General features: G+C 37.4%; 1 protein-coding gene across 2 annotated transcripts in view; it reads left to right on the top strand.

The window, feature by feature from the left end:
• Positions 1-12,475, top strand: part of UNC5D (unc-5 netrin receptor D) — a 440,995-nt gene that overhangs the window by 103,331 nt on the left and 325,189 nt on the right. The gene's annotated exons all lie outside the window — the stretch shown is intronic.

The following is a 12,475-nucleotide window of genomic DNA, read 5'->3' as shown; positions in this document are numbered from 1 at the left end:
ATTTTTAAGACCTATGGCAAAACTCTTATACATCAGGAAAAGCTATCTGAGCAATTACAGTAAATTATACCTATATTGATGGTTGCAAATTCCAGTCTAAAATTATCTGTTCCACACACACACAAATACTCCATATCAGTCTAATGCATGGTTTGAGATCAATATTGAGAAATGGTTCTTGGCACTTTAGATATATCCATGATTATACTTATGTGTATTTGGAGAGAACATGCAATGATATTAAATAGCATTAGCAAGCTCCTAAATCATAGGTATGATTCCTAGGGCCACTTTAAAAATTGTCATCGAATTGCAATGCGTATGTGACAGAAAGATGAAAATGTGCAACACACAAGAATTAATATGAGGGGAATTTCTGTCCCTCAATGGATAAGTACAACTCAAAGCCCATTGCAGAAACTGTTAGATATTTGCTCTAACTTCAGTGGTTTCCACCAAGGTCCTCTGTTCCGGTGGGAACAGAGGTTTAATCCTATTGGTCGAAGGGTCTAACAGCTCCCTATAAAAGGGCTGCTGTCAGACTCAACCTTCGCTGGATTGTTCCCACTTGTTGTACTTAATAAAGAGCTGTTGTTACCATTAAGCCTGTGTGTGCCTATCCATTATCCCATCTAACAGAAACAATGTGATGCAATTGATAAAAATGAACTTTATATAGTAAGACTGTTAAAAAAGAAAGATTCTCCCACTATTAAAAAAAAACATGATTGATAAGAAGAAAATAGATATCTCTTTTTATAGAAAACTTTAACTAACTCAGCTTTTCCTATATTTGCATAAACAACTAATTGGATCTAGTTCTGCTTAGAAGACTTCCATTGAAATAAATGGGAAATTCATTTTCTCACTGACTTCAATAATTTCTATTTCATTCTGTGTTATTCCTTCCCTTTATTTCGGCAAATCATAGGTGGTTTTGTATATCTTCTCTCCAAATTCCTGTCACTGACTGCTGTCCCTCCATCTTGCTTTTATTGCGCTTTTATGTAGCTACAGGATAGTTTGGATCATTTTGAATCTTAAGGCAAAAGGAAGTCAAGGAAGAATCTAGTTAGCCTAGTAGCAGAAAAATAAATGTTAAATCGCTTAACAAGCTACTGAACGAGATTTTCTTTTACGTGATCGTTACGTTCCTTCCATTTCTATAAAAGCTTCTTAGAAGAGGAAAAACACTAAGCTTTGTTTTCACCTATTCAGCTCAGTCTTTCGTTTCTCTGAATCTTTTGGAGATTGGATGGACAGGGAAGCAGATACTTCCCAATATAAAATTAAATTCCCAATTTCCAAAGGAAGATAGCAGTCATTCTTTTGGCTTTGTAAGGGTGAAATTGAATGCCTCTGGTTTTCCATGCTGCAAGGATAATCAAAGCTCCATTACTCAGATGAATGCCCAAGGCCAGATATAGGGATAAGAGATCAGATGGCTGCAGGAAGAAGCAATGGCAGGTAGCATCAGGAGATGGCAGTTTGTGGGCAGCATCTCGAAATTGTTTTTAAGAGGTTTTGAGCTCAAATCTGTATCTAATGAAATCTTAATTGACCAATTGTTTCTTGGTTTAATATTTAAAGGAGAAAAGGGGAGCCTCAATCAAGTAAAAAAAAAAGGTGTTCTATAACCCAAAGGTGCTTTCTTTCTGATTAAAGTTTTTTATTTTTCCCTTTTCATAACATATAATCACATGTATACTATTACATAACCGGCATCATATTGTATTATTAAATATTTCCATCAATTCATCTTACCAACAACTCCCAAAAACAATTATTGGCACTTCTGCTCTCCATACACCATATTTGCACTTTATCCATCATTTTCTTCTCCCTCTCTTCTCCCCCTCCCAACCTCCTTTCTTCCCTCTGTCATCCTTCTCTTCTCAACTTCTCTCCTTCTCCTTCCTCCCCTTACCACTCCTCATTTCTCTCCTCCTCTTCCCCCCTCCTTTGTCCTCTCCCCTATCCCTCTCTTCTTCCCTTACCTTTCTCCTCTACTTCCCCCTCTTCATCTCATTTACTTGGTGTATGTCAGCTTCTGAGCAAGCTCCCTTTTATGTTGATGGTATTTATAATTGTTTTTCAATATGCGTATTTAATTTTTCTCCTCTTTTTTTAGTAAAAAAAAGGTGATATGACAGAACAATATACATATATAGACATTTTACTTTTAACTCCCCCCCCCCACCTAATTTTGGTTGAGTTGTAGACCTGGTTACAATTCCCAGTTATTCTCATCATTATCTTTATATAGTTATACATCCTTACAAGGCCACAATTTGTGATTCTGTCTTTTTATCACAATAGTTTCCCATTGTAGGTATATTTCATATTCCCTCTTCATTTTTCTATACCTTGAATTAGATTACCCTTAGTTATCTCTAGATGACAATCTTCGCTGTTCAGTGTTCATTAAGCTTCCCTTAATGTATTATATAATGTAACAAGCGGTAAACATCTCACTTTGTTCATCATCTTAAAGGTTCTATATATGTCCATGTTACATAGATTTTGGCCCATGCTTATTTATCCTTCTATTGTCATATTCACTCAATTCACAACTCAGTTTAATTATCATGCTAAAAAGGCAAATCATAAACCTCTACTTTACAAGCTCAGTTTAATTATCATGCTAAAAAGGCAAATCATAAACCTCTACTTTACAAGCTCCCCATATCAGCTTCATATTTATCCATATTCCATATATTTTAACTTTTATTTAATTATCTTTCCATTATCATGTTCAACCAGATAACAATATTATCATATTTATGAATAAAGCCCTTATCTTAACTTTATATTTTCCCATATCGTCATTTTTAATTATCTGTTTTTTTCCTGGTAAGTCTTTTGTCCCACTTCTCTGTTCCTGTCTTCTCCCTTTTCTTTATTTTAACACATCCACTCCCTTCAAATTTCCCCAGGTGACCAAAGGAATAATTTATACCCCTCTTTTTGGAGGATAATCTCCTGCTTCAATTTTCTTTATACTAACAGCCTCCAAGACCACTTTTGTCAGCTTTCTTTTCCCTTTTGTTGGGACACCTCCCCTTTTCACAATTTTCCCTACACCATTGCTGGGACCAAAGGAATTTTTTGTCTGATTTTTATTTCCCTCCACTTCTACCCCTTCAATGTCTCACCTCCCCTTCTTCTTTGAGTTCTTCTATTGCTATCTGCTTCTCTGGATTCAAAATTCTAATTAGGCTTGATTTTACTGATTTATGTATATTCTTTAAAATCCCACACAGTTCTTCAAATTCCCAGTTTTCCATGATGTCCAGTTCCAAAGTTACAGTTAATTATACAGTTATGCAGTTCTTATTTCAGAGTTCTGTTCCACCTTAGGTTTGTCTGCTTCAATTGCTGTGGTGAGAAACGATGGTAGCCATCTTAGTCTTTTGTTCTACCTTAATGTCCAGATCCAAAATTGCAGTTAGTTATGCAAATCCCTATTTCGAAACTCTGGACAACTTTAAATTCTAACCGGAAGAGAAGCTGGGGCCATCTTACTCTTTTGCCGAGCATAAAAAAGGAAGAACAAGCAAGCCAAAAAAAAAAAAAAACCTTTGTATTTCCCAGTTTGGATTCCCTTATTATTCTATTGTTCCTTACCAGGTCCAGTCTCTTGTAGGTGCTCACAATATATCACTTGAAACAAGCGTGCGATCAACGAGATCCGGGTATTTTCCTTTGCCTCCTACTTTTCAAAGTTCTGATTTATGGCAGTTGGTTAATTAAAAGTTCCCGCACAGTCAAAGTTAGGTTATCAGTTATCAGTAAGAAGTGCTTTTCTCTCTCTTTTTGTGTGTGTGTGTGGGGGGGAGAGTTAAGATTGATCAATTGGAAAAATTTCAACCAGAATAAATCTTTCAAAGTGTTTGGGTTTTTTTTTTCCAAATCCAAAACCAAGTTTAAAGTTTATGTTTGAATGGGTTTATCATTTCTCTGCTTTCTTCTTTCTGTCCAAAATTGTTTCACGTAAATAACTTGGGGGGGGGGGTTCAACCCTCCATTTTCCCTTTCTTTCTTTCTTTTTGGAAAAGTCCTGATCTGACCATCAATATTATTTATGTTCTCAAGATTTCTTTGCCTTTTCCAGGTTTGATTTATGGCTGTGGGTTAGATAAACTATCTTACTGGGCGTTCATCTCTTCCGAACTGTCCTGTTCCTTTTGTTTTGACAAGAAGTTCAGCATCTTGTCAGCCATATTCAAAAGACAAATCTCCGATCTGCGAGGGATCTGTTGCCTCCCCCTGGGTCCAATGAGACACTGTCCTCTTTCTCTCCCCCTCCGGGTGTGTGTGTGTGTGTCTGGTCCAAACGGACCTCTAAGTTGGTTTGTCAGACAGGGTTCATATAAGGCTCTTGAGAGCCCACACTCCCCACATCTGTCCAGCTGAAGAACTTCCTGTCAACCCCCAAAGATGCTTTTTAAAAAGGCAACTGGACCCAAATGGTTTTTCTTTGAAAACATTCTCATTCAGAACTGAAGAAGCTTTTTGGATGAGAAGTGAAATGTTTTCAAAGAAATACCAAGAAAGTCCACTTATCTTTTGAAAAAACCTTTTTGGATGATTATGACCTGAATGATTGAGAATCTCTTTTAGAAATAACCTTTTCCATCGTTCTGTGATATCCAGTTTTGCTTATAAATTCATAAACACACTGAATTGTGCTTTCTTGTTCAGTTTTTATGAAAACAAAAAAGTGACAGGAAAAGTCTTTTCAGCAAGACCCTAGACTACTGTTACTAATACAAAGTAAACATACAATTGCAGAGACCATAAATGTTCCTCTGATATAATGTGGCTTCTTATATTCTTCTGTTGAATTGGAAATGTGGATTACTAGCTATAGCAATAGTACTTAGATTTATATACCACTTCATAGTGCTTTATAGCCCCCTCTAAGCATATTGCCACCAACAATATGGGTCCTCATTTTACCAATCTGGCAAACCAAGTCAACAGAGGAAGCCAGATTCATTTAATGACCATGTGATTTCCTTAAGAACTGCAGTGATTCCCTTAAGAATGGTAGCAAAAGATATAAAATCAGGTGTGACCCACTTAACAACTGCCTTGCTTAGCAACAGAAATTCTGGTCCCAAATGTGGTTGCATGTCAAGGACTACCTGCATCTTATCTTCTTACATATCATAGTATAGTAAATATAGAGTAGCACTGTAAGGCTCTGAATTTGGAAAACATGAATTAATTGAATTAAAATATGAATATCCCATTAATCACCACTCCCACGGAAAAGATTTTAAGCCCCTACTTTTCAATCAAGAGGTATCCTATTGATCCTATTAATGCCTATTAATGAGGAAAGGTTGCCTGTTCTAGGGACAGATCATTTTGCAAAAGCAATCTCTAAAAATGGACAGCATAATTTGTAGAAGCAAAAACGTCTTAAATCAAACTCTCTGCCAACTCTCTTTTCCTTACACAAATCTAACAGAAGAAAGACTAGCAAAAGTTCTCCTAGAGAGGCACTCAATCTTTAGAATTTCCTGCAGCCAAATCCCCAAACATGGATATCACCATGGAAACAAGGTACAGTTGTGCCTCGTTAAAATTTGCAAAAGATCTACAATTTGGTTTAAAGATTTCAACTTTTTCCAAAATGGAATGGATCACTTATTTCATAGCAAGCAGAAGCAGGATGTGAATTGATGGGGATAATTACAAACAAGCCTAAAGCTAAGAGGGGTATCAAGTCAATCAAAACTTTTATGTGAATAACTGATTTCATCCTTCCAAAATATCTTGGATGACGTGAAACCTATGAGCATGTTGAATTTTGCAGCCTGGGTTGCAAGTAAAATCAAAATCAGCATTAATCAGTGGTGGGTTTAAATTTTTTTTACTACCGGTCCTGTGGGCATGGCTTATTTTGTGGTTAGGATACCCCCTAATTAAAAGTAGAGTTTTGGTCCAATCAGATCACAGTCTAAGGGTCACTCAGTCTTAGACCCCACCTCCTTGCACCTGGTGGGAAAACTCTTGGTTCTCAGGAGAAAGAATTTTATTACGGCTACAATTTCCCAGCTATCTCTTCCACCCCACTCCCATTATCACAGCTCAACTTTCTTCACTGTGGCATCCCTGAAATGCCAAGGGGGAAAATGGTTCCAGGGCTGACACCATCTGCTGCTTAGACAGGGAATCAACTCACCTGTGCTGGACAGGCAGGAGTCCCAGAGTATGCTGACCAAGGGACTGTGGGGCTGCAGCTACTGCTGAATACCCCCCAAGTCCCCAAGTACTTGCCACCTCTTGTGGACATACCAGGGGCAAGCCACTCAGCCAGATCCCCCTGATATTGTGTTTTTCTGAAAATAAGCCCTAATTCTTATTTTGGAGCCCTAAAAAATATAAGGTTGGGTCTTATTTTCAGGGAAACACAGGTATATGTATGTGGCTCTTTTTATATACACACAATTAAGATTCTGAAATTGCAATAGTCCCACGTGCAAAAAAGAGCCCCCCCCCCTCATGTTTGTGATGGACAATGTTCATGTTGAAAGTCTCATTATAATGCATAGATTGTACTCATCCATTCTCCCATGGTTCCATCTATACACACTTCTGTTAAAAGCCGTATTTGTTGTTTAGGTGGAAAATCAAGAAGTTGCAATGGAGACTGTGGTGGATGAGACATCTTTCTCTCTTCATCAATGCAATAAAATGTAAGCCAGAGCAAATATTTGTGTCAGGGTAATTGACTGGAGAGTATATTAATTGCACCAGTTAGTAAGTAATTATCAGGAAACACCATGGGAAATCCTATTCTGTTGTGCAGAATATGGGAAACAAATTATCTATTTCATATCCTAATAGATTGTGCCTTATCACTTCCTTCACTGGAAATTTCTTTAACGGAGACTCCAGCTGATATGAACTATCACTTAAACTGAAAAATGGCAATTCTTTTTCCCAACTACATTGATACAACTCCTATTGGCCCATGCAAATGGCAATAAGATATCTCTTAGCCAAGGCAATGTAAGGATTAACTAAGAAAACAAAGAGGCTTTATTTCATATCTCAAGAATAGAAGATAAATAAGTTGAAAAAACAAAACAGAGGGAGAGAAAGGGAGAAATAGAAGCCATATTTTCAATAGAAATCTTGCTTCTTGTTTGCGTGAAGACTATAGTTGTTCATGTTATATTGGACAGTCTTATTTCAGCATAAATTTACCATCTGTCTTCCAGCTTGAATTGTTTTCTTCCAATTATGGAAAGTATAAAGTAGTGAAGGACATACAAGTGAAGATCTAGAAGGTAAGGACAACATTGAGATTAAGGAAAAAAATGCCCTTTTCTCCTCTTGAGGACAATAGCTGATTGTACAGGGTTACCTTCCGGACCAAAAGTATATAATGCCAAAAGCACTTCAAACTCAGACAAGGAAATGTTCAAATCAGTGAATGGATTTGTATGATTAATCTTTATACGAAGAACATTTGTAAGCTAGCCATTCTCATGCCTTTCAGAGTGATTAATAGGAATGCAAAGCAAAGAGCAGGAATGAAAATAGGATTAAAACACCCAATTAAAACGCTGTGTTATGCTACACAATAACTGTTATGCAATATGCAATAACTGTTATGGAGAGCAACTTGTGCATTCCAAAAATGGCTTTAGCCTATTGTTAAAACCATTCCTGCACAGTAATTTTCCAAACAAATATTTATCGCACGGAGGGGGGGTAGTCCTTTGAGGTAGACAAAGTCAATTGGCAGCCACAACAAGTATTCCAAGTATGCTCTTTATTGCAGTAAGGTAGTGTAGGAAGTTATCACCCAGCCCTCTCCCAGAAAAATGAAATATCCTAGGAAATATTGAAAAGGCAGAATATTATATTTTCCTGGGTGTGAAAAAGGGAGAAACACATTTTAAACACAAAGTAAATTCCTGCGGCTTCCTGCCCATCCCCACTTTGTCAATGGGCCATTAAGAAGGCCAAGCTAGTCCACTTTACATAATAAAGAGTTCTCCCCTTCAGCTCCAGGGGGATGGGATTAAGGCATGATAATATTGCCTTTTACTCAACTGACCACATGGCATCTGAGAACTCAACCAAACCTGGATTCAAAACTCACCTTAGAGGGTTGCCCTTGCATGGGCCCATGGGAGTCTGGCAACCAATCAGAATACATTTCTTACACAGGAACAGGAAACAGATAGGTGGGGCCGAACAGATTATAAAAAGCTCTGCAAGCCCTTCTTCACTCTCTGCTCTGCTCTTCTCTTCCATTCTCTTCTTCTCCACCAACATTGAAGCATGTGATCACCTTTTCTGTTCAGGACTCAAGCCATGTGGTCCTGTCCACCATTAAAACCATCTTTCCAAGCAGCCTCCATGTCTCCAGTGTCTTTTTCCCCACTTGAAGCCGAACCCAGAAGGACATTTCTTCCAACAGTAGAATATCAGAATTGGGAAAGACTTCCAGAGTTACTGCCCTCTACTGACTTATACGCAGTTGCTATGGCAGTTCACAGTTTATTCAAGATCAAGAGAAAATAAGAGTCAAAGCATGCGAACTGAACAGAGTCTCAGACACCGGCATAAATGATTGACTTTTAAATAGAGCATGAAGGAGAGTAATAAAAAATCAGTCCAAGATTCCAAGAGCCAGTCCAAGGTTGTCAGAGTTCAGAGCAGGGGTGAAATGCTACTGGTTTGGCCCAGTTTGTCTAAACCGGTAGTAAAAAAAATGTGAAAAAAAGAAAAAAATAGTTGTGACAATTGCACAGCATAGCTGATTGTCACACAGCTGATTGTTGGAACTTAAAAAAAACTTTTTAAAGCATTTTTAACTACTTATTCTCCAGAACTGGCAGTAAAAAAATGCTTTAAAACGTTTTTTAAAAGTTCCAACAATTGTGTGGCACAGCTGATTGTCACACAGCTGATCCTTAGAATTTTTTTTTACTTTTAAAGCATTTTTTAACTACCGGTTCAGGTTAATAGTTTAAAAAATGCTTTAAAAAGTAAAAAAAAAAGTTCCAACAACCAGCTGTGCTGTGTGATCACTGAAACTTTTTAAAAACTTTTTAAAGCATTTGTTACTACCTATTCACCCAAACCAGTAGTAAAAAATGTTTAAAAAGTTTTTGAAAAGTTCCGGTGAGCAGCTGTGTGACACTCGGCTGTGCTGCGTGATCTCTCCCCTCTGTTCTAATTACCTTTGGAGACTCAGAAAAGGCTCCTTAGTGCCTGCGGTGCATATGCGGTGTGAAGCAAACTGGTAGCAGACTTCAGAGCATTTCATTCCTGGTTCAGATGTTGAAGATTTCTTACACAAGCAGGATTCCCAGAACAATTGTCTGATCTCCGGCTTTTGTGTGATGTACACAACAGCTGGAGATCAGGAAATTGTTTCCAGTAAAGGGAACATAACTTAGGGCTGTCTCTCAAATCAGGGTACAGCCAAACCTGATTCAAGGGCAGTTTCACATTTACAATTTGCCACGATTGCTCTTTGTGGCAATGGGCCGGATTGAGAGATGTTATGTCTTCCTATCCTATTAAGTCCCATCATAAGAGTACATAGCCTTGTGAGACCTCTCGCTGCCCCCCACTTGCAACATCTTGCTCTGGAGAGGAGATTGGCCCCGATATTGCTACCTTTCTGCAAAGTCTTAAAGACATGGATTCATCACTGATCCTGGGGATCTGGATGTGAGGATGAGCCCATGAAGAGCTTGTTTTGATGTGTTGATCATTGTTCTTTTTTTTTCTGAGCAATTCCTTCTGACATACTTTTGCATAGTTTTTAAGTATTATTACCCAGAGTCATGAATCAGAGATGAATCAGCCATATAATTTGAAATAATAAATAAGACTATAGTGAGCTCTCTGAACTTGGTTGTTTACTTGCAGACATTTAATTACCCAAACTAGGTAATGTCATCAGCAACCTACCACCCTCCTCCTCCACCACTCTACAAATCCCATTCCCATCTAGCATTGACAATGTTACCTAGTTGGGTAATGAAATGTCTGCAAAAAAAACTACCAAGATCAGAGAACACCAAGAATCCTACAATCCTGTTTCTCCTCCCTCTTCCCCTCCTACACTCTGCAAACTCATTCAATACAATACAATACAATACAATACAATACAATACAATAGTAGAGTTGGAAGGGACCTTGGAGTTCTTCTAGTCCAACCCCCTGCCTAGGTAGGAAACCCTATACCGTTTCAGACAAATGGTTATCCAACATCTTCTTAAAGACTTCCAGTGTTGGGCATTCACAACTTCTGGAGGCAACTTCTGTTCCACTGATTCATTGTTCTAACTGTCAGAAAGTTTCTCCTCAGTTCTAAGTTGCTTCTCTTCTTGATTAGTTTTCACCTATTGCTTCTTGTTCTACCCTCAGGTGCCTTGGAGAATAGTTTGACTCCCTCTTCTTTGTGGCAACCCCTGAGATAACCCTAGATATTCCTTTCTAGTTTTGAGGATGTTACCTAGTTGGGTAATGAAACATCTGCAAGAAAACAACCAAGTTTAAAGACCACCAAGGACCCCTCATCTCAACCCTGAGCTACAAATATAGATACTACCAAAAGTTGGACATACCTGAAACAACATGAAAGGCTCCCTAATGAATAAACTTTCAGAAAAATACCAATCCCTTCTGCATTTTTTCTTATGTCCTCTTTTCAGACGAGGAATGTCCCCACTTAGAAAGCCATGGAACCTAATTATCTATGGACTGACTCCATCGTGAGAAGATTTATGGCAGGTTTCCACATTCTGCTTATAAATCTGAGCTGCGTATACAGTACTGGAACTATTCTTGCAGAAGAAATTGCTTTGCTTCTCCTTGTACTCCTTATTCTTTGTGTGATGATGGGGGCAGGGGGGGAGATGAAAAAATCACTCAATTAAAATGACATTTTACTAATGGCGGATTATGCCAGTGAGTGAGCAGTTAAAGCTTTATCTGTCACATTTATGTTTCTACCTTCCATTTAAATAACAGCTCATTTTGACATTTTTTTCCCCCTTTTGTGAAATCTTTTCTCCTGGAGTTGCTAAGCAATAAATCAAACATGGAAATCCGAAGAGAACTTAAGGAGAAGAACGCGGGGTGAGGGGGTGGGGGTGGGGAGCTAATTTCTGACAGCTGACTTGCGATGAAATATGCAGGTAAAATGTAGAAAATTTTGCTCTATACAGTAAAGGTTACGGTGGGATTCAAAGGTACAGGAAGGCAAAGACAAGCCAAGAAGAAACCTCTTCTTTTCTCTCCCACGCTGAGATTTCCCTACTTAAATTAAAATGGGAATAAAAAGATTTCCTGCAAATCTCATTCGAAATGCTGTTATATTCTATAGACTGTTTTAGCTTTCACAAGGTTTCCTGGGCCTTGAAATGTATGACAGTAAGGTGACCAACTTTTTTACAATGAAAAGGAGGACAAATAAATTGGAAAAAATATATCGTAAATAAAAGAAATATTTTATTCATTGCAACAATAATACACTAAAATATGATATATGCATAATAAAAACATTTGCAACATTTTATATTGTAATTATGCTTACATGCCTGTTAATTATTATTTAAATGAGTAATTTTCCATTGAATTAATATTTTTTGTCAATGTATCATCTTCTAACAATATATTGGAAATATCTGAAAAAGAAATATCCTTCATATTGAATTTTACGGCAAGTGCTGCAGCTAGAGTATCAACATTCAATCTCGATTTCTCACTTGTCGAAAAATCATTGGCAATTGAAAAAAACTCTTTCAACTGCTGCATTAGTTCCAGGGCAGCACAACGTAAATCGAACAAGTATAAATAAATGTTCACATGGAATATGTTCATTTTTAAAATGGCTGAAAATATCCACCCATCTTTTATCAATTTCAACATGTTGATTTTCCCATTGTATTAATTTTTCAGAATTTAAATATACATTCAGTCTTCTAATTTCTTCAAAGAGACAATTGTCGTCTATTTTAATGTCTAGCATTTCTTTAGATAAAAATTCAACACAAGATTCAATATCTGTTCAATATACTTGCGATGAAGTAAAAAAAAAACACCATTAAAAACTGTTTAATAAAATACGTCACATAATGCGCAACAGATTAGCCTTCAAATATCAAAAAGGAGGACATGTAGGAGGACACTTTTCGAGGGAGGACAGAACTTACAAAAGAAGGACTGTCCTCCCTAAAGGAGGATGGTTGGTCACCTTAATGACAGGGAAATCTCAGTAAAAGGAAGACAATTAACTGAATCCAGTTATTTGGGCTATTTGCTATTGCTAAACACATGGTGATAAACACATGGCTTGAATCCAACTATTCTTTTTATATTAGAAGAAGCATTTCAGGGCTGCAGTTGGAAGCCATTTGCATAGGTGTGTTTTTCTTGTAATTATCTCTGGCAGTATTCATAATTTGAATGCAATTAATTGCGCTTC

This window comes from Natrix helvetica (genome assembly GCF_964273705.1).
Source record: "Natrix helvetica genome assembly, chromosome: 8".
NCBI lineage: Eukaryota > Metazoa > Chordata > Lepidosauria > Squamata > Natricidae > Natrix > Natrix helvetica.
Note: the sequence above shows the minus strand (reverse complement) of the source record. Positions and strands in the feature narration are given on the sequence as shown.